The sequence below is a fragment of the Schistocerca gregaria genome, chromosome 2 (genome assembly GCF_023897955.1).
Source record: "Schistocerca gregaria isolate iqSchGreg1 chromosome 2, iqSchGreg1.2, whole genome shotgun sequence".
Taxonomy (NCBI): domain Eukaryota; kingdom Metazoa; phylum Arthropoda; class Insecta; order Orthoptera; family Acrididae; genus Schistocerca; species Schistocerca gregaria.
The window spans coordinates 715566289-715592029 of NC_064921.1; the positions used below are offsets into that span (position 1 = coordinate 715566289).

At 49.1% G+C, this 25741-nt stretch overlaps 27 non-coding genes across 27 annotated transcripts; 18 read left to right on the forward strand and 9 right to left on the reverse strand.

Annotated features, from left to right (window-relative positions):
* Window positions 1–828: 828 nt before the first annotated feature.
* Window positions 829–900, forward strand: Trnap-ugg (transfer RNA proline (anticodon UGG)). The gene has a single exon. It is a non-coding gene; the product is annotated as a tRNA-Pro (tRNA).
* A 635-nt stretch (window positions 901–1535) lies between these two features.
* Window positions 1536–1608, reverse strand: Trnav-uac (transfer RNA valine (anticodon UAC)). The gene has a single exon. It is a non-coding gene; the product is annotated as a tRNA-Val (tRNA).
* A 221-nt stretch (window positions 1609–1829) lies between these two features.
* Window positions 1830–1901, forward strand: Trnap-cgg (transfer RNA proline (anticodon CGG)). The gene has a single exon. It is a non-coding gene; the product is annotated as a tRNA-Pro (tRNA).
* A 1790-nt stretch (window positions 1902–3691) lies between these two features.
* Window positions 3692–3763, forward strand: Trnap-ugg (transfer RNA proline (anticodon UGG)). The gene has a single exon. It is a non-coding gene; the product is annotated as a tRNA-Pro (tRNA).
* Window positions 3764–4398: 635 nt separating this feature from the next.
* On the reverse strand, window positions 4399–4471 carry Trnav-uac (transfer RNA valine (anticodon UAC)). The gene has a single exon. It is a non-coding gene; the product is annotated as a tRNA-Val (tRNA).
* A 221-nt stretch (window positions 4472–4692) lies between these two features.
* Trnap-cgg (transfer RNA proline (anticodon CGG)) lies at window positions 4693–4764 on the forward strand. Its single transcript has one exon. It is a non-coding gene; the product is annotated as a tRNA-Pro (tRNA).
* A 1796-nt stretch (window positions 4765–6560) lies between these two features.
* On the forward strand, window positions 6561–6632 carry Trnap-ugg (transfer RNA proline (anticodon UGG)). Its single transcript has one exon. It is a non-coding gene; the product is annotated as a tRNA-Pro (tRNA).
* Window positions 6633–7267: 635 nt separating this feature from the next.
* Trnav-uac (transfer RNA valine (anticodon UAC)) lies at window positions 7268–7340 on the reverse strand. The gene has a single exon. It is a non-coding gene; the product is annotated as a tRNA-Val (tRNA).
* Window positions 7341–7561: 221 nt separating this feature from the next.
* Trnap-cgg (transfer RNA proline (anticodon CGG)) lies at window positions 7562–7633 on the forward strand. The gene has a single exon. It is a non-coding gene; the product is annotated as a tRNA-Pro (tRNA).
* A 1791-nt stretch (window positions 7634–9424) lies between these two features.
* Trnap-ugg (transfer RNA proline (anticodon UGG)) lies at window positions 9425–9496 on the forward strand. The gene has a single exon. It is a non-coding gene; the product is annotated as a tRNA-Pro (tRNA).
* Window positions 9497–10131: 635 nt separating this feature from the next.
* Window positions 10132–10204, reverse strand: Trnav-uac (transfer RNA valine (anticodon UAC)). The gene has a single exon. It is a non-coding gene; the product is annotated as a tRNA-Val (tRNA).
* A 221-nt stretch (window positions 10205–10425) lies between these two features.
* Window positions 10426–10497, forward strand: Trnap-cgg (transfer RNA proline (anticodon CGG)). Its single transcript has one exon. It is a non-coding gene; the product is annotated as a tRNA-Pro (tRNA).
* A 1790-nt stretch (window positions 10498–12287) lies between these two features.
* Window positions 12288–12359, forward strand: Trnap-ugg (transfer RNA proline (anticodon UGG)). The gene has a single exon. It is a non-coding gene; the product is annotated as a tRNA-Pro (tRNA).
* Window positions 12360–12994: 635 nt separating this feature from the next.
* Window positions 12995–13067, reverse strand: Trnav-uac (transfer RNA valine (anticodon UAC)). Its single transcript has one exon. It is a non-coding gene; the product is annotated as a tRNA-Val (tRNA).
* Window positions 13068–13288: 221 nt separating this feature from the next.
* Window positions 13289–13360, forward strand: Trnap-cgg (transfer RNA proline (anticodon CGG)). The gene has a single exon. It is a non-coding gene; the product is annotated as a tRNA-Pro (tRNA).
* A 1790-nt stretch (window positions 13361–15150) lies between these two features.
* Trnap-ugg (transfer RNA proline (anticodon UGG)) lies at window positions 15151–15222 on the forward strand. The gene has a single exon. It is a non-coding gene; the product is annotated as a tRNA-Pro (tRNA).
* Window positions 15223–15857: 635 nt separating this feature from the next.
* Window positions 15858–15930, reverse strand: Trnav-uac (transfer RNA valine (anticodon UAC)). Its single transcript has one exon. It is a non-coding gene; the product is annotated as a tRNA-Val (tRNA).
* Window positions 15931–16151: 221 nt separating this feature from the next.
* Trnap-cgg (transfer RNA proline (anticodon CGG)) lies at window positions 16152–16223 on the forward strand. The gene has a single exon. It is a non-coding gene; the product is annotated as a tRNA-Pro (tRNA).
* A 1790-nt stretch (window positions 16224–18013) lies between these two features.
* On the forward strand, window positions 18014–18085 carry Trnap-ugg (transfer RNA proline (anticodon UGG)). Its single transcript has one exon. It is a non-coding gene; the product is annotated as a tRNA-Pro (tRNA).
* A 635-nt stretch (window positions 18086–18720) lies between these two features.
* Window positions 18721–18793, reverse strand: Trnav-uac (transfer RNA valine (anticodon UAC)). Its single transcript has one exon. It is a non-coding gene; the product is annotated as a tRNA-Val (tRNA).
* A 221-nt stretch (window positions 18794–19014) lies between these two features.
* Trnap-cgg (transfer RNA proline (anticodon CGG)) lies at window positions 19015–19086 on the forward strand. The gene has a single exon. It is a non-coding gene; the product is annotated as a tRNA-Pro (tRNA).
* Window positions 19087–20876: 1790 nt separating this feature from the next.
* Trnap-ugg (transfer RNA proline (anticodon UGG)) lies at window positions 20877–20948 on the forward strand. Its single transcript has one exon. It is a non-coding gene; the product is annotated as a tRNA-Pro (tRNA).
* Window positions 20949–21583: 635 nt separating this feature from the next.
* Window positions 21584–21656, reverse strand: Trnav-uac (transfer RNA valine (anticodon UAC)). The gene has a single exon. It is a non-coding gene; the product is annotated as a tRNA-Val (tRNA).
* Window positions 21657–21877: 221 nt separating this feature from the next.
* Window positions 21878–21949, forward strand: Trnap-cgg (transfer RNA proline (anticodon CGG)). The gene has a single exon. It is a non-coding gene; the product is annotated as a tRNA-Pro (tRNA).
* Window positions 21950–23745: 1796 nt separating this feature from the next.
* On the forward strand, window positions 23746–23817 carry Trnap-ugg (transfer RNA proline (anticodon UGG)). The gene has a single exon. It is a non-coding gene; the product is annotated as a tRNA-Pro (tRNA).
* A 635-nt stretch (window positions 23818–24452) lies between these two features.
* Window positions 24453–24525, reverse strand: Trnav-uac (transfer RNA valine (anticodon UAC)). The gene has a single exon. It is a non-coding gene; the product is annotated as a tRNA-Val (tRNA).
* A 221-nt stretch (window positions 24526–24746) lies between these two features.
* On the forward strand, window positions 24747–24818 carry Trnap-cgg (transfer RNA proline (anticodon CGG)). Its single transcript has one exon. It is a non-coding gene; the product is annotated as a tRNA-Pro (tRNA).
* Window positions 24819–25741: the final 923 nt, after the last annotated feature.

Genomic DNA, 25741 nt, shown 5'->3' on the forward strand with positions numbered 1-25741 from the left:
TTTCCCGATGTAGTTTTGCTCACAGCTCCCGACTTCTCTTAACCCCGAGCCACCACTAGCCGAAAATTCCGCACTGCAGTCTGGTCTATCTGCAGAGCTCGATAAGAGCATCGCGGTCGTTCCTGAGCTAATGAAACGGCCGTATCTGTAGTTGTTCCCAGATGTCTCCCACAGCAACGGCCTCCCGGACGCCTGCATTACAGGAGTACGCCACTACTCCCAGCCATACAATTGCATTTGAAAGCAGAATAACATGAGCTACAGAGCAACTCCGATTTTTGTGTCTGACCTACTTCTAATGATACTGTGGTCGGTTTACTTACTACTATCGCTGCTGGACGAAGCAGACCAGTTGAAAGCCACACGGTATTCTTGTAAAGAACAGGTAATGGAAATTTAGGTAAAACGATATCAAAAAAAGTTGCGTGGTGGAGCGACACATACAGTTGGCTCTTCGTAGATGATCATTGCTGCACGGAATAATTCTTAAGGCACCGACGCCTTCAGGAGTCGTGTTTGGAAGTTTTGCTTGCAGTATATTCCGCTATCTTTTCGTTATGAGTTGGTGTTTCGGATTCCCGGTGTTCTTTTGTTTAGTGCATTTGCCTTCCCTTGACACTGAGAAACCACATGACGAAAGTGAAACACCACCGTCTGTTCATCTGCAGAGCGCGATGAAATTATTCACTCTACATTCATTGCCTTTAATATTCTTGCCATCAGTGGTGGGCGCTGCCTTCAGAAAGCGCTTTTCTTCCTGATTTACATGAAAGTTTGTGTTCCTCGGAGCTGGAGTGCTTGGGATTACCTTCACTGCTAGCAGCAGGTGGCTCGTTGGTCTAGGGGTATGATTCCTGCTTTGGGTGCAGGAGGTCCCGGGTTCCAATCCCGGACGAGCCCTACCGTTTAGACCGTGCTGAAGAGTAGGTGTAGCTCACCCACGTTTGTAGCTCTGCAATGAAGAAGAGATGCGTGCCGCAGCACGCTGTGTGTGGCCCTACGGTCATGAAGGGACGTTTGATATGGCAAGAATCTGATGCCAGTAAATTACATAGGTCGATTTCTGTAGAAGAGCCGACAGTAATCTTGCATGCTACGGAAAACAAAGGTTGTCTTTGCAGAACGTGTGCACCGTGATTGGAGACGAAGCTCAATCGTGGAGCAGTCTACCTTCATCTGATTAGCGACAACGTCAACCAAAGAGTGGGATACAAGACTGAGCGTAGTTAAGAGTTTCTCACTATTAGTTACGTTCGCGCTTCAAGAGAGTTGTGACAAGGCGAGTGCAAAGAGCTCAGGAAAGCCAGTATGAAGCGAACTTGAAGTAGTCTTGAAGAAATGGATACTAAATTTTGCCGGCCAGAATGGGGCTACGAGCGTTCTGAGTTACTGAATACCGGTGCACTATGGGAGCAAGAGCATTTGACAGTAAAATAACGCGATATCGGTGTAGCATACGACATTTATTATCCCTGCATACGCAGACGTGACGTTATCTCGGGAATGGAATCCGAAAACGGGTTTAAAAAAAGTCGTGCTTTCGCCCGGGATCGAACCGGGGACCTTCTGCGTGTAAAGCAGACGTGATAACCGCTACACCACGGAAACGACGGTTTTGCTGTTGTACTACCTGGAAAACCGTAGTTCCAACAGATTTTTCCTGCGTAAGCAAGGGCATCGGCTACGAGCTCCGTCCGATTCTAGAAGTTGCTATAGTAAAAGACAACGGTTTAAACAATCAAACCGCAACAGCCAGGGAGAACGCTGGGTGAGCAGTAGCTCTGCACGGTGATACCAAGAACGGAGGCGTTACTCATGTGCATCGAGAAGGCTCGTTGGTCTCGGGGTATGATCCCTGCTTCGGGTGCAGGAGGTCCCGGGTTCAAATCCCGGACGAGCCCTTGCGTTTCGTGCAAACGTGTGGCGACTACTGGCATGCCGGCGGCTGTTCCGCGCATTTCCAGCCCTCCAGGTAAGCACAAAAACCAAGTAGCCGCTTCTGAAAGAGTTTCATGTATCATTTGAGCCATCTGCAGCCTGGTGGTTGGACGTTTGAAATTGATTTAAATGTTCACCGTAGAGATTGTAGCAAGTGTCTTGTTGAGTGCGACAAAAATGTGTTTCCGCCCGGAATCGAACCGGTGACGTTCTGCGTGTTGGCAGACGTGATAACCGCTACACCACGGAAACTGCTACGCTGTGAGCTCCACATGTGACACAACTTGAGGACGATCGCAACTTTGGCGTAAAAATCACTTTGCGGAAACGCACAATGCAGGAATTTCGCATTCGTACCCAACAATCGCCAGCACCCTTGCCTGTCTGAATGCCACCATGAATAAGAGCCCAAGAAGTCGTCGGCAATGAACGCGGCCGAGTCCTCGGTAGCATCAGCTACTCTTGCTTTCCGTAAGAGCTACCGTCAATTCGCGCAGTCGCTATTGCAAATGATGTCACCAAAAGCAATCACTTCGTTAGCGGCAAGGAGCCCGGGCCGTGCGGTAGCTCTACATGGAGGCACCAGCAGCCCCGACAGGCCGCCGCTGGCGCGCCGGCGCCCGGACCCGCGACCCCTAATGACGTTGCAGTCGATGTATTTCTTAATATCGCTTTTCGAAGAAGCAAGCCAGGTGTAAATCACACAGTATCTTACTGATGATCTGGAAACGCAAATTTAGAACAAGTAGAACATTATATAAAATTTTGTTGTGTGGTCGAGCGGTACCCACCCTTCGCTCTTCCCAGATTATCGTTGCTGCACGGAATGTTTGTTAAAGCACCGACGGCTTCAGAGTTCGTCTTCTCCAACGTTTGCTTTTGCAGTACATCCCGCAATCTTTTCGTTATGAGTCGTCTGTTTCGGTTTCCCGATGTAGTTTTGCTCACAGCTCCCGACTTCTCTTAACCCCGAGCCACCACTAGCCGAAAATTCCGCACTGCAGTCTGGTCTATCTGCAGAGCTCGATAAGAGCATCGCGGTCGTTCCTGAGCTAATGAAACGGCCGTATCTGTAGTTGTTCCCAGATGTCTCCCACAGCAACGGCCTCCCGGACGCCTGCATTACAGGAGTACGCCACTACTCCCAGCCATACAATTGCATTTGAAAGCAGAATAACATGAGCTACAGAGCAACTCCGATTTTTGTGTCTGACCTACTTCTAATGATACTGTGGTCGGTTTACTTACTACTATCGCTGCTGGACGAAGCAGACCAGTTGAAAGCCACACGGTATTCTTGTAAAGAACAGGTAATGGAAATTTAGGTAAAACGATATCAAAAAAAGTTGCGTGGTGGAGCGACACATACAGTTGGCTCTTCGTAGATGATCATTGCTGCACGGAATAATTCTTAAGGCACCGACGCCTTCAGGAGTCGTGTTTGGAAGTTTTGCTTGCAGTATATTCCGCTATCTTTTCGTTATGAGTTGGTGTTTCGGATTCCCGGTGTTCTTTTGTTTAGTGCATTTGCCTTCCCTTGACACTGAGAAACCACATGACGAAAGTGAAACACCACCGTCTGTTCATCTGCAGAGCGCGATGAAATTATTCACTCTACATTCATTGCCTTTAATATTCTTGCCATCAGTGGTGGGCGCTGCCTTCAGAAAGCGCTTTTCTTCCTGATTTACATGAAAGTTTGTGTTCCTCGGAGGTGGAGTGCTTGGGATTACCTTCACTGCTAGCAGCAGGTGGCTCGTTGGTCTAGGGGTATGATTCCTGCTTTGGGTGCAGGAGGTCCCGGGTTCCAATCCCGGACGAGCCCTACCGTTTTGACCGTGCTGAAGAGTAGGTGTAGCTCACCCACGTTTGTAGCTCTGCAATGAAGAAGAGATGCGTGCCGCAGCACGCTGTGTGTGGCCCTACGGTCATGAAGGGACGTTTGATATGGCAAGAATCTGATGCCAGTAAATTACATAGGTCGATTTCTGTAGAAGAGCCGACAGTAATCTTGCATGCTACGGAAAACAAAGGTTGTCTTTGCAGAACGTGTGCACCGTGATTGGAGACGAAGCTCAATCGTGGAGCAGTCTACCTTCATCTGATTAGCGACAACGTCAACCAAAGAGTGGGATACAAGACTGAGCGTAGTTAAGAGTTTCTCACTATTAGTTACGTTCGCGCTTCAAGAGAGTTGTGACAAGGCGAGTGCAAAGAGCTCAGGAAAGCCAGTATGAAGCGAACTTGAAGTAGTCTTGAAGAAATGGATGCTAAATTTTGCCGGCCAGAATGGGGCTACGAGCGTTCTGAGTTACTGAATACCGGTGCACTATGGGAGCAAGAGCATTTGACAGTAAAATAACGCGATATCGGTGTAGCATACGACATTTATTATCCCTGCATACGCAGACGTGACGTTATCTCGGGAATGGAATCCGAAAACGGGTTTAAAAAAAGTCGTGCTTTCGCCCGGGATCGAACCGGGGACCTTCTGCGTGTAAAGCAGACGTGATAACCGCTACACCACGGAAACGACGGTTTTGCCGTTGTACTACCTGGAAAACCGTAGTTCCAACAGATTTTTCCTGCGTAAGCAAGGGCATCGGCTACGAGCTCCGTCCGATTCTAGAAGTTGCTATAGTAAAAGACAACGGTTTAAACAATCAAACCGCAACAGCCAGGGAGAACGCTGTGTGAGCAGTAGCTCTGCACGGTGATACCAAGAACGGAGGCGTTACTCATGTGCATCGAGAAGGCTCGTTGGTCTCGGGGTATGATCCCTGCTTCGGGTGCAGGAGGTCCCGGGTTCAAATCCCGGACGAGCCCTTGCGTTTCGTGCAAACGTGTGGCGACTACTGGCATGCCGGCGGCTGTTCCGCGCATTTCCAGCCCTCCAGGTAAGCACAAAAACCAAGTAGCCGCTTCTGAAAGAGTTTCATGTATCATTTGAGCCATCTGCAGCCTGGTGGTTGGACGTTTGAAATTGATTTAAATGTTCACCGTAGAGATTGTAGCAAGTGTCTTGTTGAGTGCGACAAAAATGTGTTTCCGCCCGGAATCGAACCGGTGACGTTCTGCGTGTTGGCAGACGTGATAACCGCTACACCACGGAAACTGCTACGCTGTGAGCTCCACATGTGACACAACTTGAGGACGATCGCAACTTTGGCGTAAAAATCACTTTGCGGAAACGCACAATGCAGGAATTTCGCATTCGTACCCAACAATCGCCAGCACCCTTGCCTGTCTGAATGCCACCATGAATAAGAGCCCAAGAAGTCGTCGGCAATGAACGCGGCCGAGTCCTCGGTAGCATCAGCTACTCTTGCTTTCCGTAAGAGCTACCGTCAATTCGCGCAGTCGCTATTGCAAATGATGTCACCAAAAGCAATCACTTCGTTAGCGGCAAGGAGCCCGGGCCCAGCTGTAGCAGTAGCTCTACATGGAGGCACCAGCAGCCCCGACAGGCCGCCGCTGGCGCGCCGGCGCCCGGACCCGCGACCCCTAATGACGTTGCAGTCGATGTATTTCTTAATATCGCTTTTCGAAGAATCAAGCCAGGTGTAAATCACACAGTATCTTACTGATGATCTGGAAACGCAAATTTAGAACAAGTAGAACATTATATAAAATTTTGTTGTGTGGTCGAGCGGTACCCACCCTTCGCTCTTCCCAGATTATCGTTGCTGCACGGAATGTTTGTTAAAGCACCGACGGCTTCAGAGTTCGTCTTCTCCAACGTTTGCTTTTGCAGTACATCCCGCAATCTTTTCGTTATGAGTCGTCTGTTTCGGTTTCCCGATGTAGTTTTGCTCACAGCTCCCGACTTCTCTTAACCCCGAGCCACCACTAGCCGAAAATTCCGCACTGCAGTCTGGTCTATCTGCAGAGCTCGATAAGAGCATCGCGGTCGTTCCTGAGCTAATGAAACGGCCGTATCTGTAGTTGTTCCCAGATGTCTCCCACAGCAACGGCCTCCCGGACGCCTGCATTACAGGAGTACGCCACTACTCCCAGCCATACAATTGCATTTGAAAGCAGAATAACATGAGCTACAGAGCAACTCCGATTTTTGTGTCTGACCTACTTCTAATGATACTGTGGTCGGTTTACTTACTACTATCGCTGCTGGACGAAGCAGACCAGTTGAAAGCCACACGGTATTCTTGTAAAGAACAGGTAATGGAAATTTAGGTAAAACGATATCAAAAAAAGTTGCGTGGTGGAGCGACACATACAGTTGGCTCTTCGTAGATGATCATTGCTGCACGGAATAATTCTTAAGGCACCGACGCCTTCAGGAGTCGTGTTTGGAAGTTTTGCTTGCAGTATATTCCGCTATCTTTTCGTTATGAGTTGGTGTTTCGGATTCCCGGTGTTCTTTTGTTTAGTGCATTTGCCTTCCCTTGACACTGAGAAACCACATGACGAAAGTGAAACACCACCGTCTGTTCATCTGCAGAGCGCGATGAAATTATTCACTCTACATTCATTGCCTTTAATATTCTTGCCATCAGTGGTGGGCGCTGCCTTCAGAAAGCGCTTTTCTTCCTGATTTACATGAAAGTTTGTGTTTTTCGGAGGTGGAGTGCTTGGGATTACCTTCACTGCTAGCAGCAGGTGGCTCGTTGGTCTAGGGGTATGATTCCTGCTTTGGGTGCAGGAGGTCCCGGGTTCCAATCCCGGACGAGCCCTACCGTTTTGACCGTGCTGAAGAGTAGGTGTAGCTCACCCACGTTTGTAGCTCTGCAATGAAGAAGAGATGCGTGCCGCAGCACGCTGTGTGTGGCCCTACGGTCATGAAGGGACGTTTGATATGGCAAGAATCTGATGCCAGTAAATTACATAGGTCGATTTCTGTAGAAGAGCCGACAGTAATCTTGCATGCTACGGAAAACAAAGGTTGTCTTTGCAGAACGTGTGCACCGTGATTGGAGACGAAGCTCAATCGTGGAGCAGTCTACCTTCATCTGATTAGCGACAACGTCAACCAAAGAGTGGGATACAAGACTGAGCGTAGTTAAGAGTTTCTCACTATTAGTTACGTTCGCGCTTCAAGAGAGTTGTGACAAGGCGAGTGCAAAGAGCTCAGGAAAGCCAGTATGAAGCGAACTTGAAGTAGTCTTGAAGAAATGGATGCTAAATTTTGCCGGCCAGAATGGGGCTACGAGCGTTCTGAGTTACTGAATACCGGTGCACTATGGGAGCAAGAGCATTTGACAGTAAAATAACGCGATATCGGTGTAGCATACGACATTTATTATCCCTGCATACGCAGACGTGACGTTATCTCGGGAATGGAATCCGAAAACGGGTTTAAAAAAAGTCGTGCTTTCGCCCGGGATCGAACCGGGGACCTTCTGCGTGTAAAGCAGACGTGATAACCGCTACACCACGGAAACGACGGTTTTGCCGTTGTACTACCTGGAAAACCGTAGTTCCAACAGATTTTTCCTGCGTAAGCAAGGGCATCGGCTACGAGCTCCGTCCGATTCTAGAAGTTGCTATAGTAAAAGACAACGGTTTAAACAATCAAACCGCAACAGCCAGGGAGAACGCTGTGTGAGCAGTAGCTCTGCACGGTGATACCAAGAACGGAGGCGTTACTCATGTGCATCGAGAAGGCTCGTTGGTCTCGGGGTATGATCCCTGCTTCGGGTGCAGGAGGTCCCGGGTTCAAATCCCGGACGAGCCCTTGCGTTTCGTGCAAACGTGTGGCGACTACTGGCATGCCGGCGGCTGTTCCGCGCATTTCCAGCCCTCCAGGTAAGCACAAAAACCAAGTAGCCGCTTCTGAAAGAGTTTCATGTATCATTTGAGCCATCTGCAGCCTGGTGGTTGGACGTTTGAAATTGATTTAAATGTTCACCGTAGAGATTGTAGCAAGTGTCTTGTTGAGTGCGACAAAAATGTGTTTCCGCCCGGAATCGAACCGGTGACGTTCTGCGTGTTGGCAGACGTGATAACCGCTACACCACGGAAACTGCTACGCTGTGAGCTCCACATGTGACACAACTTGAGGACGATCGCAACTTTGGCGTAAAAATCACTTTGCGGAAACGCACAATGCAGGAATTTCGCATTCGTACCCAACAATCGCCAGCACCCTTGCCTGTCTGAATGCCACCATGAATAAGAGCCCAAGAAGTCGTCGGCAATGAACGCGGCCGAGTCCTCGGTAGCATCAGCTACTCTTGCTTTCCGTAAGAGCTACCGTCAATTCGCGCAGTCGCTATTGCAAATGATGTCACCAAAAGCAATCACTTCGTTAGCGGCAAGGAGCCCGGGCCCAGCGGTAGCTTCTACATGGAGGCACCAGCAGCCCCGACAGGCCGCCGCTGGCGCGCCGGCGCCCGGACCCGCGACCCCTAATGACGTTGCAGTCGATGTATTTCTTAATATCGCTTTTCGAAGAAGCAAGCCAGGTGTAAATCACACAGTATCTTACTGATGATCTGGAAACGCAAATTTAGAACAAGTAGAACATTATATAAAATTTTGTTGTGTGGTCGAGCGGTACCCACCCTTCGCTCTTCCCAGATTATCGTTGCTGCACGGAATGTTTGTTAAAGCACCGACGGCTTCAGAGTTCGTCTTCTCCAACGTTTGCTTTTGCAGTACATCCCGCAATCTTTTCGTTATGAGTCGTCTGTTTCGGTTTCCCGATGTAGTTTTGCTCACAGCTCCCGACTTCTCTTAACCCCGAGCCACCACTAGCCGAAAATTCCGCACTGCAGTCTGGTCTATCTGCAGAGCTCGATAAGAGCATCGCGGTCGTTCCTGAGCTAATGAAACGGCCGTATCTGTAGTTGTTCCCAGATATCTCCCACAGCAACGGCCTCCCGGACGCCTGCATTACAGGAGTACGCCACTACTCCCAGCCATACAATTGCATTTGAAAGCAGAATAACATGAGCTACAGAGCAACTCCGATTTTTGTGTCTGACCTACTTCTAATGATACTGTGGTCGGTTTACTTACTACTATCGCTGCTGGACGAAGCAGACCAGTTGAAAGCCACACGGTATTCTTGTAAAGAACAGGTAATGGAAATTTAGGTAAAACGATATCAAAAAAAGTTGCGTGGTGGAGCGACACATACAGTTGGCTCTTCGTAGATGATCATTGCTGCACGGAATAATTCTTAAGGCACCGACGCCTTCAGGAGTCGTGTTTGGAAGTTTTGCTTGCAGTATATTCCGCTATCTTTTCGTTATGAGTTGGTGTTTCGGATTCCCGGTGTTCTTTTGTTTAGTGCATTTGCCTTCCCTTGACACTGAGAAACCACATGACGAAAGTGAAACACCACCGTCTGTTCATCTGCAGAGCGCGATGAAATTATTCACTCTACATTCATTGCCTTTAATATTCTTGCCATCAGTGGTGGGCGCTGCCTTCAGAAAGCGCTTTTCTTCCTGATTTACATGAAAGTTTGTGTTCCTCGGAGGTGGAGTGCTTGGGATTACCTTCACTGCTAGCAGCAGGTGGCTCGTTGGTCTAGGGGTATGATTCCTGCTTTGGGTGCAGGAGGTCCCGGGTTCCAATCCCAGACGAGCCCTACCGTTTTGACCGTGCTGAAGAGTAGGTGTAGCTCACCCACGTTTGTAGCTCTGCAATGAAGAAGAGATGCGTGCCGCAGCACGCTGTGTGTGGCCCTACGGTCATGAAGGGACGTTTGATATGGCAAGAATCTGATGCCAGTAAATTACATAGGTCGATTTCTGTAGAAGAGCCGACAGTAATCTTGCATGCTACGGAAAACAAAGGTTGTCTTTGCAGAACGTGTGCACCGTGATTGGAGACGAAGCTCAATCGTGGAGCAGTCTACCTTCATCTGATTAGCGACAACGTCAACCAAAGAGTGGGATACGAGACTGAGCGTAGTTAAGAGTTTCTCACTATTAGTTACGTTCGCGCTTCAAGAGAGTTGTGACAAGGCGAGTGCAAAGAGCTCAGGAAAGCCAGTATGAAGCGAACTTGAAGTAGTCTTGAAGAAATGGATACTAAATTTTGCCGGCCAGAATGGGGCTACGAGCGTTCTGAGTTACTGAATACCGGTGCACTATGGGAGCAAGAGCATTTGACAGTAAAATAACGCGATATCGGTGTAGCATACGACATTTATTATCCCTGCATACGCAGACGTGACGTTATCTCGGGAATGGAATCCGAAAACGGGTTTAAAAAAAGTCGTGCTTTCGCCCGGGATCGAACCGGGGACCTTCTGCGTGTAAAGCAGACGTGATAACCGCTACACCACGGAAACGACGGTTTTGCCGTTGTACTACCTGGAAAACCGTAGTTCCAACAGATTTTTCCTGCGTAAGCAAGGGCATCGGCTACGAGCTCCGTCCGATTCTAGAAGTTGCTATAGTAAAAGACAACGGTTTAAACAATCAAACCGCAACAGCCAGGGAGAACGCTGGCTGAGCAGTAGCTCTGCACGGTGATACCAAGAACGGAGGCGTTACTCATGTGCATCGAGAAGGCTCGTTGGTCTCGGGGTATGATCCCTGCTTCGGGTGCAGGAGGTCCCGGGTTCAAATCCCGGACGAGCCCTTGCGTTTCGTGCAAACGTGTGGCGACTACTGGCATGCCGGCGGCTGTTCCGCGCATTTCCAGCCCTCCAGGTAAGCACAAAAACCAAGTAGCCGCTTCTGAAAGAGTTTCATGTATCATTTGAGCCATCTGCAGCCTGGTGGTTGGACGTTTGAAATTGATTTAAATGTTCACCGTAGAGATTGTAGCAAGTGTCTTGTTGAGTGCGACAAAAATGTGTTTCCGCCCGGAATCGAACCGGTGACGTTCTGCGTGTTGGCAGACGTGATAACCGCTACACCACGGAAACTGCTACGCTGTGAGCTCCACATGTGACACAACTTGAGGACGATCGCAACTTTGGCGTAAAAATCACTTTGCGGAAACGCACAATGCAGGAATTTCGCATTCGTACCCAACAATCGCCAGCACCCTTGCCTGTCTGAATGCCACCATGAATAAGAGCCCAAGAAGTCGTCGGCAATGAACGCGGCCGAGTCCTCGGTAGCATCAGCTACTCTTGCTTTCCGTAAGAGCTACCGTCAATTCGCGCAGTCGCTATTGCAAATGATGTCACCAAAAGCAATCACTTCGTTAGCGGCAAGGAGCCCGGGCCGTGCGGTAGCTCTACATGGAGGCACCAGCAGCCCCGACAGGCCGCCGCTGGCGCGCCGGCGCCCGGACCCGCGACCCCTAATGACGTTGCAGTCGATGTATTTCTTAATATCGCTTTTCGAAGAAGCAAGCCAGGTGTAAATCACACAGTATCTTACTGATGATCTGGAAACGCAAATTTAGAACAAGTAGAACATTATATAAAATTTTGTTGTGTGGTCGAGCGGTACCCACCCTTCGCTCTTCCCAGATTATCGTTGCTGCACGGAATGTTTGTTAAAGCACCGACGGCTTCAGAGTTCGTCTTCTCCAACGTTTGCTTTTGCAGTACATTCCGCAATCTTTTCGTTATGAGTCGTCTGTTTCGGTTTCCCGATGTAGTTTTGCTCACAGCTCCCGACTTCTCTTAACCCCGAGCCACCACTAGCCGAAAATTCCGCACTGCAGTCTGGTCTATCTGCAGAGCTCGATAAGAGCATCGCGGTCGTTCCTGAGCTAATGAAATGGATGTATCTGTAGTTGTTCCCAGATGTCTCCCACAGCAACGGCCTCCCGGACGCCTGCATTACAGGAGTACGCCACTACTCCCAGCCATACAATTGCATTTGAAAGCAGAATAACATGTGCTACAGAGCAACTCCGATTTTTGTGTCTGACCTACTTCTAATGATACTGTGGTCGGTTTACTTACTACTATCGCTGCTGGACGAAGCAGACCAGTTGAAAGCCACACGGTATTCTTGTAAAGAACAGGTAATGGAAATTTAGGTAAAACGATATCAAAAAAAGTTGCGTGGTGGAGCGACACATACAGTTGGCTCTTCGTAGATGATCATTGCTGCACGGAATAATTCTTAAGGCACCGACGCCTTCAGGAGTCGTGTTTGGAAGTTTTGCTTGCAGTATATTCCGCTATCTTTTCGTTATGAGTTGGTGTTTCGGATTCCCGGTGTTCTTTTGTTTAGTGCATTTGCCTTCCCTTGACACTGAGAAACCACATGACGAAAGTGAAACACCACCGTCTGTTCATCTGCAGAGCGCGATGAAATTATTCACTCTACATTCATTGCCTTTAATATTCTTGCCATCAGTGGTGGGCGCTGCCTTCAGAAAGCGCTTTTCTTCCTGATTTACATGAAAGTTTGTGTTCCTCGGAGCTGGAGTGCTTGGGATTACCTTCACTGCTAGCAGCAGGTGGCTCGTTGGTCTAGGGGTATGATTCCTGCTTTGGGTGCAGGAGGTCCCGGGTTCAAATCCCGGACGAGCCCTACCGTTTTGACCGTGCTGAAGAGTAGGTGTAGCTCACCCACGTTTGTAGCTCTGCAATGAAGAAGAGATGCGTGCCGCAGCACGCTGTGTGTGGCCCTACGGTCATGAAGGGACGTTTGATATGGCAAGAATCTGATGCCAGTAAATTACGTAGGTCGATTTCTGTAGAAGAGCCGACAGTAATCTTGCATGCTACGGAAAACAAAGGTTGTCTTTGCAGAACGTGTGCACCGTGATTGGAGACGAAGCTCAATCGTGGAGCAGTCTACCTTCATCTGATTAGCGACAACGTCAACCAAAGAGTGGGATACAAGACTGAGCGTAGTTAAGAGTTTCTCACTATTAGTTACGTTCGCGCTTCAAGATAGTTGTGACAAGGCGAGTGCAAAGAGCTCAGGAAAGCCAGTATGAAGCGAACTTGAAGTAGTCTTGAAGAAATGGATACTAAATTTTGCCGGCCAGAATGGGGCTACGAGCGTTCTGAGTTACTGAATACCGGTGCACTATGGGAGCAAGAGCATTTGACAGTAAAATAACGCGATATCGGTGTAGCATACGACATTTATTATCCCTGCATACGCAGACGTGACGTTATCTCGGGAATGGAATCCGAAAACGGGTTTAAAAAAAGTCGTGCTTTCGCCCGGGATCGAACCGGGGACCTTCTGCGTGTAAAGCAGACGTGATAACCGCTACACCACGGAAACGACGGTTTTGCTGTTGTACTACCTGGAAAACCGTAGTTCCAACAGATTTTTCCTGCGTAAGCAAGGGCATCGGCTACGAGCTCCGTCCGATTCTAGAAGTTGCTATAGTAAAAGACAACGGTTTAAACAATCAAACCGCAACAGCCAGGGAGAACGCTGGGTGAGCAGTAGCTCTGCACGGTGATACCAAGAACGGAGGCGTTACTCATGTGCATCGAGAAGGCTCGTTGGTCTCGGGGTATGATCCCTGCTTCGGGTGCAGGAGGTCCCGGGTTCAAATCCCGGACGAGCCCTTGCGTTTCGTGCAAACGTGTGGCGACTACTGGCATGCCGGCGGCTGTTCCGCGCATTTCCAGCCCTCCAGGTAAGCACAAAAACCAAGTAGCCGCTTCTGAAAGAGTTTCATGTATCATTTGAGCCATCTGCAGCCTGGTGGTTGGACGTTTGAAATTGATTTAAATGTTCACCGTAGAGATTGTAGCAAGTGTCTTGTTGAGTGCGACAAAAATGTGTTTCCGCCCGGAATCGAACCGGTGACGTTCTGCGTGTTGGCAGACGTGATAACCGCTACACCACGGAAACTGCTACGCTGTGAGCTCCACATGTGACACAACTTGAGGACGATCGCAACTTTGGCGTAAAAATCACTTTGCGGAAACGCACAATGCAGGAATTTCGCATTCGTACCCAACAATCGCCAGCACCCTTGCCTGTCTGAATGCCACCATGAATAAGAGCCCAAGAAGTCGTCGGCAATGAACGCGGCCGAGTCCTCGGTAGCATCAGCTACTCTTGCTTTCCGTAAGAGCTACCGTCAATTCGCGCAGTCGCTATTGCAAATGATGTCACCAAAAGCAATCACTTCGTTAGCGGCAAGGAGCCCGGGCCGTGCGGTAGCTCTACATGGAGGCACCAGCAGCCCCGACAGGCCGCCGCTGGCGCGCCGGCGCCCGGACCCGCGACCCCTAATGACGTTGCAGTCGATGTATTTCTTAATATCGCTTTTCGAAGAAGCAAGCCAGGTGTAAATCACACAGTATCTTACTGATGATCTGGAAACGCAAATTTAGAACAAGTAGAACATTATATAAAATTTTGTTGTGTGGTCGAGCGGTACCCACCCTTCGCTCTTCCCAGATTATCGTTGCTGCACGGAATGTTTGTTAAAGCACCGACGGCTTCAGAGTTCGTCTTCTCCAACGTTTGCTTTTGCAGTACATTCCGCAATCTTTTCGTTATGAGTCGTCTGTTTCGGTTTCCCGATGTAGTTTTGCTCACAGCTCCCGACTTCTCTTAACCCCGAGCCACCACTAGCCGAAAATTCCGCACTGCAGTCTGGTCTATCTGCAGAGCTCGATAAGAGCATCGCGGTCGTTCGTGAGCTAATGAAATGGCCGTATCTGTAGTTGTTCCCAGATGTCTCCCACAGCAACGGCCTCCCGGACGCCTGCATTACAGGAGTACGCCACTACTCCCAGCCATACAATTGCATTTGAAAGCAGAATAACATGTGCTACAGAGCAACTCCGATTTTTGTGTCTGACCTACTTCTAATGATACTGTGGTCGGTTTACTTACTACTATCGCTGCTGGACGAAGCAGACCAGTTGAAAGCCACACGGTATTCTTGTAAAGAACAGGTAATGGAAATTTAGGTAAAACGATATCAAAAAAAGTTGCGTGGTGGAGCGACACATACAGTTGGCTCTTCGTAGATGATCATTGCTGCACGGAATAATTCTTAAGGCACCGACGCCTTCAGGAGTCGTGTTTGGAAGTTTTGCTTGCAGTATATTCCGCTATCTTTTCGTTATGAGTTGGTGTTTCGGATTCCCGGTGTTCTTTTGTTTAGTGCATTTGCCTTCCCTTGACACTGAGAAACCACATGACGAAAGTGAAACACCACCGTCTGTTCATCTGCAGAGCGCGATGAAATTATTCACTCTACATTCATTGCCTTTAATATTCTTTCCATCAGTGGTGGGCGCTGCCTTCAGAAAGCGCTTTTCTTCCTGATTTACATGAAAGTTTGTGTTCCTCGGAGGTGGAGTGCTTGGGATTACCTTCACTGCTAGCAGCAGGTGGCTCGTTGGTCTAGGGGTATGATTCCTGCTTTGGGTGCAGGAGGTCCCGGGTTCAAATCCCGGACGAGCCCTACCGTTTTGACCGTGCTGAAGAGTAGGTGTAGCTCACCCACGTTTGTAGCTCTGCAATGAAGAAGAGATGCGTGCCGCAGCACGCTGTGTGTGGCCCTACGGTCATGAAGGGACGTTTGATATGGCAAGAATCTGATGCCAGTAAATTACGTAGGTCGATTTCTGTAGAAGAGCCGACAGTAATCTTGCATGCTACAGAAAACAAAGGTTGTCTTTGCAGAACGTGTGCACCGTGATTGGAGACGAAGCTCAATCGTGGAGCAGTCTACCTTCATCTGATTAGCGACAACGTCAACCAAAGAGTGGGATACAAGACTGAGCGTAGTTAAGAGTTTCTCACTATTAGTTACGTTCGCGCTTCAAGAGAGTTGTGACAAGGCGAGTGCAAAGAGCTCAGGAAAGCCAGTATGAAGCGAACTTGAAGTAGTCTTGAAGAAATGGATACTAAATTTTGCCGGCCAGAATGGGGCTACGAGCGTTCTGAGTTACTGAATACCGGTGCACTATGGGAGCAAGAGCATTTGACAGTAAAATAACGCGATATCGGTGTAGCATACGACATTTATTATCCCTGCATACGCAGACGTGACGTTATCTCGGGAATGGAATCCGAAAACGGGTTTAAAAAAAGTCGTGCTTTCGCCCGGGATCGAACCGGGGACCTTCTGCGTGTAAAGCAGACGTGATAACCGCTACACCACGGAAACGACGGTTTTGCTGTTGTACTACCTGGAAAACCGTAGTTCCAACAGATTTTTCCTGCGTAAGCAAGGGCATCGGCTACGAGCTCCGTCCGATTCTAGAAGTTGCTATAGTAAAAGACAACGGTTTAAACAATCAAACCGCAACAGCCAGGGAGAACGCTGGGTGAGCAGTAGCTCTGCACGGTGATACCAAGAACGGAGGCGTTACTCATGTGCATCGAGAAGGCTCGTTGGTCTCGGGGTATGATCCCTGCTTCGGGTGCAGGAGGTCCCGGGTTCAAATCCCGGACGAGCCCTTGCGTTTCGTGCAAACGTGTGGCGACTACTGGCATGCCGGCGGCTGTTCCGCGCATTTCCAGCCCTCCAGGTAAGCACAAAAACCAAGTAGCCGCTTCTGAAAGAGTTTCATGTATCATTTGAGCCATCTGCAGCCTGGTGGTTGGACGTTTGAAATTGATTTAAATGTTCACCGTAGAGATTGTAGCAAGTGTCTTGTTGAGTGCGACAAAAATGTGTTTCCGCCCGGAATCGAACCGGTGACGTTCTGCGTGTTGGCAGACGTGATAACCGCTACACCACGGAAACTGCTACGCTGTGAGCTCCACATGTGACACAACTTGAGGACGATCGCAACTTTGGCGTAAAAATCACTTTGCGGAAACGCACAATGCAGGAATTTCGCATTCGTACCCAACAATCGCCAGCACCCTTGCCTGTCTGAATGCCACCATGAATAAGAGCCCAAGAAGTCGTCGGCAATGAACGCGGCCGAGTCCTCGGTAGCATCAGCTACTCTTGCTTTCCGTAAGAGCTACCGTCAATTCGCGCAGTCGCTATTGCAAATGATGTCACCAAAAGCAATCACTTCGTTAGCGGCAAGGAGCCCGGGCCGTGCGGTAGCTCTACATGGAGGCACCAGCAGCCCCGACAGGCCGCCGCTGGCGCGCCGGCGCCCGGACCCGCGACCCCTAATGACGTTGCAGTCGATGTATTTCTTAATATCGCTTTTCGAAGAAGCAAGCCAGGTGTAAATCACACAGTATTTTACTGATGATCTGGAAACGCAAATTTAGAACAAGTAGAACATTATATAAAATTTTGTTGTGTGGTCGAGCGGTACCCACCCTTCGCTCTTCCCAGATTATCGTTGCTGCACGGAATGTTTGTTAAAGCACCGACGGCTTCAGAGTTCGTCTTCTCCAACGTTTGCTTTTGCAGTACATTCCGCAATCTTTTCGTTATGAGTCGTCTGTTTCGGTTTCCCGATGTAGTTTTGCTCACAGCTCCCGACTTCTCTTAACCCCGAGCCACCACTAGCCGAAAATTCCGCACTGCAGTCTGGTCTATCTGCAGAGCTCGATAAGAGCATCGCGGTCGTTCCTGAGCTAATGAAATGGCCGTATCTGTAGTTGTTCCCAGATGTCTCCCACAGCAACGGCCTCCCGGACGCCTGCATTACAGGAGTACGCCACTACTCCCAGCCATACAATTGCATTTGAAAGCAGAATAACATGTGCTACAGAGCAACTCCGATTTTTGTGTCTGACCTACTTCTAATGATACTGTGGTCGGTTTACTTACTACTATCGCTGCTGGACGAAGCAGACCAGTTGAAAGCCACACGGTATTCTTGTAAAGAACAGGTAATGGAAATTTAGGTAAAACGATATCAAAAAAAGTTGCGTGGTGGAGCGACACATACAGTTGGCTCTTCGTAGATGATCATTGCTGCACGGAATAATTCTTAAGGCACCGACGCCTTCAGGAGTCGTGTTTGGAAGTTTTGCTTGCAGTATATTCCGCTATCTTTTCGTTATGAGTTGGTGTTTCGGATTCCCGGTGTTCTTTTGTTTAGTGCATTTGCCTTCCCTTGACACTGAGAAACCACATGACGAAAGTGAAACACCACCGTCTGTTCATCTGCAGAGCGCGATGAAATTATTCACTCTACATTCATTGCCTTTAATATTCTTGCCATCAGTGGTGGGCGCTGCCTTCAGAAAGCGCTTTTCTTCCTGATTTACATGAAAGTTTGTGTTCCTCGGAGCTGGAGTGCTTGGGATTACCTTCACTGCTAGCAGCAGGTGGCTCGTTGGTCTAGGGGTATGATTCCTGCTTTGGGTGCAGGAGGTCCCGGGTTCAAATCCCGGACGAGCCCTACCGTTTTGACCGTGCTGAAGAGTAGGTGTAGCTCACCCACGTTTGTAGCTCTGCAATGAAGAAGAGATGCGTGCCGCAGCACGCTGTGTGTGGCCCTACGGTCATGAAGGGACGTTTGATATGGCAAGAATCTGATGCCAGTAAATTACATAGGTCGATTTCTGTAGAAGAGCCGACAGTAATCTTGCATGCTACGGAAAACAAAGGTTGTCTTTGCAGAACGTGTGCACCGTGATTGGAGACGAAGCTCAATCGTGGAGCAGTCTACCTTCATCTGATTAGCGACAACGTCAACCAAAGAGTGGGATACAAGACTGAGCGTAGTTAAGAGTTTCTCACTATTAGTTACGTTCGCGCTTCAAGAGAGTTGTGACAAGGCGAGTGCAAAGAGCTCAGGAAAGCCAGTATGAAGCGAACTTGAAGTAGTCTTGAAGAAATGGATACTAAATTTTGCCGGCCAGAATGGGGCTACGAGCGTTCTGAGTTACTGAATACCGGTGCACTATGGGAGCAAGAGCATTTGACAGTAAAATAACGCGATATCGGTGTAGCATACGACATTTATTATCCCTGCATACGCAGACGTGACGTTATCTCGGGAATGGAATCCGAAAACGGGTTTAAAAAAAGTCGTGCTTTCGCCCGGGATCGAACCGGGGACCTTCTGCGTGTAAAGCAGACGTGATAACCGCTACACCACGGAAACGACGGTTTTGCCGTTGTACTACCTGGAAAACCGTAGTTCCAACAGATTTTTCCTGCGTAAGCAAGGGCATCGGCTACGAGCTCCGTCCGATTCTAGAAGTTGCTATAGTAAAAGACAACGGTTTAAACAATCAAACCGCAACAGCCAGGGAGAACGCTGGGTGAGCAGTAGCTCTGCACGGTGATACCAAGAACGGAGGCGTTACTCATGTGCATCGAGAAGGCTCGTTGGTCTCGGGGTATGATCCCTGCTTCGGGTGCAGGAGGTCCCGGGTTCAAATCCCGGACGAGCCCTTGCGTTTCGTGCAAACGTGTGGCGACTACTGGCATGCCGGCGGCTGTTCCGCGCATTTCCAGCCCTCCAGGTAAGCACAAAAACCAAGTAGCCGCTTCTGAAAGAGTTTCATGTATCATTTGAGCCATCTGCAGCCTGGTGGTTGGACGTTTGAAATTGATTTAAATGTTCACCGTAGAGATTGTAGCAAGTGTCTTGTTGAGTGCGACAAAAATGTGTTTCCGCCCGGAATCGAACCGGTGACGTTCTGCGTGTTGGCAGACGTGATAACCGCTACACCACGGAAACTGCTACGCTGTGAGCTCCACATGTGACACAACTTGAGGACGATCGCAACTTTGGCGTAAAAATCACTTTGCGGAAACGCACAATGCAGGAATTTCGCATTCGTACCCAACAATCGCCAGCACCCTTGCCTGTCTGAATGCCACCATGAATAAGAGCCCAAGAAGTCGTCGGCAATGAACGCGGCCGAGTCCTCGGTAGCATCAGCTACTCTTGCTTTCCGTAAGAGCTACCGTCAATTCGCGCAGTCGCTATTGCAAATGATGTCACCAAAAGCAATCACTTCGTTAGCGGCAAGGAGCCCGGGCCGTGCGGTAGCTCTACATGGAGGCACCAGCAGCCCCGACAGGCCGCCGCTGGCGCGCCGGCGCCCGGACCCGCGACCCCTAATGACGTTGCAGTCGATGTATTTCTTAATATCGCTTTTCGAAGAAGCAAGCCAGGTGTAAATCACACAGTATCTTACTGATGATCTGGAAACGCAAATTTAGAACAAGTAGAACATTATATAAAATTTTGTTGTGTGGTCGAGCGGTACCCACCCTTCGCTCTTCCCAGATTATCGTTGCTGCACGGAATGTTTGTTAAAGCACCGACGGCTTCAGAGTTCGTCTTCTCCAACGTTTGCTTTTGCAGTACATTCCGCAATCTTTTCGTTATGAGTCGTCTGTTTCGGTTTCCCGATGTAGTTTTGCTCACAGCTCCCGACTTCTCTTAACCCCGAGCCACCACTAGCCGAAAATTCCGCACTGCAGTCTGGTCTATCTGCAGAGCTCGATAAGAGCATCGCGGTCGTTCCTGAGCTAATGAAATGGCCGTATCTGTAGTTGTTCCCAGATGTCTCCCACAGCAACGGCCTCCCGGACGCCTGCATTACAGGAGTACGCCACTACTCCCAGCCATACAATTGCATTTGAAAGCAGAATAACATGTGCTACAGAGCAACTCCGATTTTTGTGTCTGACCTACTTCTAATGATACTGTGGTCGGTTTACTTACTACTATCGCTGCTGGACGAAGCAGACCAGTTGAAAGCCACACGGTATTCTTGTAAAGAACAGGTAATGGAAATTTAGGTAAAACGATATCAAAAAAAGTTGCGTGGTGGAGCGACACATACAGTTGGCTCTTCGTAGATGATCATTGCTGCACGGAATAATTCTTAAGGCACCGACGCCTTCAGGAGTCGTGTTTGGAAGTTTTGCTTGCAGTATATTCCGCTATCTTTTCGTTATGAGTTGGTGTTTCGGATTCCCGGTGTTCTTTTGTTTAGTGCATTTGCCTTCCCTTGACACTGAGAAACCACATGACGAAAGTGAAACACCACCGTCTGTTCATCTGCAGAGCGCGATGAAATTATTCACTCTACATTCATTGCCTTTAATATTCTTGCCATCAGTGGTGGGCGCTGCCTTCAGAAAGCGCTTTTCTTCCTGATTTACATGAAAGTTTGTGTTCCTCGGAGCTGGAGTGCTTGGGATTACCTTCACTGCTAGCAGCAGGTGGCTCGTTGGTCTAGGGGTATGATTCCTGCTTTGGGTGCAGGAGGTCCCGGGTTCAAATCCCGGACGAGCCCTACCGTTTTGACCGTGCTGAAGAGTAGGTGTAGCTCACCCACGTTTGTAGCTCTGCAATGAAGAAGAGATGCGTGCCGCAGCACGCTGTGTGTGGCCCTACGGTCATGAAGGGACGTTTGATATGGCAAGAATCTGATGCCAGTAAATTACATAGGTCGATTTCTGTAGAAGAGACGACAGTAATCTTGCATGCTACGGAAAACAAAGGTTGTCTTTGCAGAACGTGTGCACCGTGATTGGAGACGAAGCTCAATCGTGGAGCAGTCTACCTTCATCTGATTAGCGACAACGTCAACCAAAGAGTGGGATACAAGACTGAGCGTAGTTAAGAGTTTCTCACTATTAGTTACGTTCGCGCTTCAAGAGAGTTGTGACAAGGCGAGTGCAAAGAGCTCAGGAAAGCCAGTATGAAGCGAACTTGAAGTAGTCTTGAAGAAATGGATACTAAATTTTGCCGGCCAGAATGGGGCTACGAGCGTTCTGAGTTACTGAATACCGGTGCACTATGGGAGCAAGAGCATTTGACAGTAAAATAACGCGATATCGGTGTAGCATACGACATTTATTATCCCTGCATACGCAGACGTGACGTTATCTCGGGAATGGAATCCGAAAACGGGTTTAAAAAAAGTCGTGCTTTCGCCCGGGATCGAACCGGGGACCTTCTGCGTGTAAAGCAGACGTGATAACCGCTACACCACGGAAACGACGGTTTTGCCGTTGTACTACCTGGAAAACCGTAGTTCCAACAGATTTTTCCTGCGTAAGCAAGGGCATCGGCTACGAGCTCCGTCCGATTCTAGAAGTTGCTATAGTAAAAGACAACGGTTTAAACAATCAAACCGCAATAGCCAGGGAGAACGCTGGGTGAGCAGTAGCTCTGCACGGTGACACCAAGAACGGAGGCGTTACTCATGTGCATCGAGAAGGCTCGTTGGTCTCGGGGTATGATCCCTGCTTCGGGTGCAGGAGGTCCCGGGTTCAAATCCCGGACGAGCCCTTGCGTTTCGTGCAAACGTGTGGCGACTACTGGCATGCCGGCGGCTGTTCCGCGCATTTCCAGCCCTCCAGGTAAGCACAAAAACCAAGTAGCCGCTTCTGAAAGAGTTTCATGTATCATTTGAGCCATCTGCAGCCTGGTGGTTGGACGTTTGAAATTGATTTAAATGTTCACCGTAGAGATTGTAGCAAGTGTCTTGTTGAGTGCGACAAAAATGTGTTTCCGCCCGGAATCGAACCGGTGACGTTCTGCGTGTTGGCAGACGTGATAACCGCTACACCACGGAAACTGCTACGCTGTGAGCTCCACATGTGACACAACTTGAGGACGATCGCAACTTTGGCGTAAAAATCACTTTGCGGAAACGCACAATGCAGGAATTTCGCATTCGTACCTAACAATCGCCAGCACCCTTGCCTGTCTGAATGCCACCATGAATAAGAGCCCAAGAAGTCGTCGGCAATGAACGCGGCCGAGTCCTCGGTAGCATCAGCTACTCTTGCTTTCCGTAAGAGCTACCGTCAATTCGCGCAGTCGCTATTGCAAATGATGTCACCAAAAGCAATCACTTCGTTAGCGGCAAGGAGCCCGGGCCCAGCGGTAGCAGTAGCTCTACATGGAGGCACCAGCAGCCCCGACAGGCCGCCGCTGGCGCGCCGGCGCCCGGACCCGCGACCCCTAATGACGTTGCAGTCGATGTATTTCTTAATATCGCTTTTCGAAGAAGCAAGCCAGGTGTAAATCACACAGTATTTTACTGATGATCTGGAAACGCAAATTTAGAACAAGTAGAACATTATATAAAATTTTGTTGTGTGGTCGAGCGGTACCCACCCTTCGCTCTTCCCAGATTATCGTTGCTGCACGGAATGTTTGTTAAAGCACCGACGGCTTCAGAGTTCGTCTTCTCCAACGTTTGCTTTTGCAGTACATTCCGCAATCTTTTCGTTATGAGTCGTCTGTTTCGGTTTCCCGATGTAGTTTTGCTCACAGCTCCCGACTTCTCTTAACCCCGAGCCACCACTAGCCGAAAATTCCGCACTGCAGTCTGGTCTATCTGCAGAGCTCGATAAGAGCATCGCGGTCGTTCCTGAGCTAATGAAATGGCCGTATCTGTAGTTGTTCCCAGATGTCTCCCACAGCAACGGCCTCCCGGACGCCTGCATTACAGGAGTACGCCACTACTCCCAGCCATACAATTGCATTTGAAAGCAGAATAACATGTGCTACAGAGCAACTCCGATTTTTGTGTCTGACCTACTTCTAATGATACTGTGGTCGGTTTACTTACTACTATCGCTGCTGGACGAAGCAGACCAGTTGAAAGCCACACGGTATTCTTGTAAAGAACAGGTAATGGAAATTTAGGTAAAACGATATCAAAAAAAGTTGCGTGGTGGAGCGACACATACAGTTGGCTCTTCGTAGATGATCATTGCTGCACGGAATAATTCTTAAGGCACCGACGCCTTCAGGAGTCGTGTTTGGAAGTTTTGCTTGCAGTATATTCCGCTATCTTTTCGTTATGAGTTGGTGTTTCGGATTCCCGGTGTTCTTTTGTTTAGTGCATTTGCCTTCCCTTGACACTGAGAAACCACATGACGAAAGTGAAACACCACCGTCTGTTCATCTGCAGAGCGCGATGAAATTATTCACTCTACATTCATTGCCTTTAATATTCTTGCCATCAGTGGTGGGCGCTGCCTTCAGAAAGCGCTTTTCTTCCTGATTTACATGAAAGTTTGTGTTCCTCGGAGCTGGAGTGCTTGGGATTACCTTCACTGCTAGCAGCAGGTGGCTCGTTGGTCTAGGGGTATGATTCCTGCTTTGGGTGCAGGAGGTCCCGGGTTCAAATCCCGGACGAGCCCTACCGTTTTGACCGTGCTGAAGAGTAGGTGTAGCTCACCCACGTTTGTAGCTCTGCAATGAAGAAGAGATGCGTGCCGCAGCACGCTGTGTGTGGCCCTACGGTCATGAAGGGACGTTTGATATGGCAAGAATCTGATGCCAGTAAATTACATAGGTCGATTTCTGTAGAAGAGCCGACAGTAATCTTGCATGCTACGGAAAACAAAGGTTGTCTTTGCAGAACGTGTGCACCGTGATTGGAGACGAAGCTCAATCGTGGAGCAGTCTACCTTCATCTGATTAGCGACAACGTCAACCAAAGAGTGGGATACAAGACTGAGCGTAGTTAAGAGTTTCTCACTATTAGTTACGTTCGCGCTTCAAGAGAGTTGTGACAAGGCGAGTGCAAAGAGCTCAGGAAAGCCAGTATGAAGCGAACTTGAAGTAGTCTTGAAGAAATGGATACTAAATTTTGCCGGCCAGAATGGGGCTACGAGCGTTCTGAGTTACTGAATACCGGTGCACTATGGGAGCAAGAGCATTTGACAGTAAAATAACGCGATATCGGTGTAGCATACGACATTTATTATCCCTGCATACGCAGACGTGACGTTATCTCGGGAATGGAATCCGAAAACGGGTTTAAAAAAAGTCGTGCTTTCGCCCGGGATCGAACCGGGGACCTTCTGCGTGTAAAGCAGACGTGATAACCGCTACACCACGGAAACGACGGTTTTGCCGTTGTACTACCTGGAAAACCGTAGTTCCAACAGATTTTTCCTGCGTAAGCAAGGGCATCGGCTACGAGCTCCGTCCGATTCTAGAAGTTGCTATAGTAAAAGACAACGGTTTAAACAATCAAACCGCAACAGCCAGGGAGAACGCTGGGTGAGCAGTAGCTCTGCACGGTGATACCAAGAACGGAGGCGTTACTCATGTGCATCGAGAAGGCTCGTTGGTCTCGGGGTATGATCCCTGCTTCGGGTGCAGGAGGTCCCGGGTTCAAATCCCGGACGAGCCCTTGCGTTTCGTGCAAACGTGTGGCGACTACTGGCATGCCGGCGGCTGTTCCGCGCATTTCCAGCCCTCCAGGTAAGCACAAAAACCAAGTAGCCGCTTCTGAAAGAGTTTCATGTATCATTTGAGCCATCTGCAGCCTGGTGGTTGGACGTTTGAAATTGATTTAAATGTTCACCGTAGAGATTGTAGCAAGTGTCTTGTTGAGTGCGACAAAAATGTGTTTCCGCCCGGAATCGAACCGGTGACGTTCTGCGTGTTGGCAGACGTGATAACCGCTACACCACGGAAACTGCTACGCTGTGAGCTCCACATGTGACACAACTTGAGGACGATCGCAACTTTGGCGTAAAAATCACTTTGCGGAAACGCACAATGCAGGAATTTCGCATTCGTACCCAACAATCGCCAGCACCCTTGCCTGTCTGAATGCCACCATGAATAAGAGCCCAAGAAGTCGTCGGCAATGAACGCGGCCGAGTCCTCGGTAGCATCAGCTACTCTTGCTTTCCGTAAGAGCTACCGTCAATTCGCGCAGTCGCTATTGCAAATGATGTCACCAAAAGCAATCACTTCGTTAGCGGCAAGGAGCCCGGGCCGTGCGGTAGCTCTACATGGAGGCACCAGCAGCCCCGACAGGCCGCCGCTGGCGCGCCGGCGCCCGGACCCGCGACCCCTAATGACGTTGCAGTCGATGTATTTCTTAATATCGCTTTTCGAAGAAGCAAGCCAGGTGTAAATCACACAGTATCTTACTGATGATCTGGAAACGCAAATTTAGAACAAGTAGAACATTATATAAAATTTTGTTGTGTGGTCGAGCGGTACCCACCCTTCGCTCTTCCCAGATTATCGTTGCTGCACGGAATGTTTGTTAAAGCACCGACGGCTTCAGAGTTCGTCTTCTCCAACGTTTGCTTTTGCAGT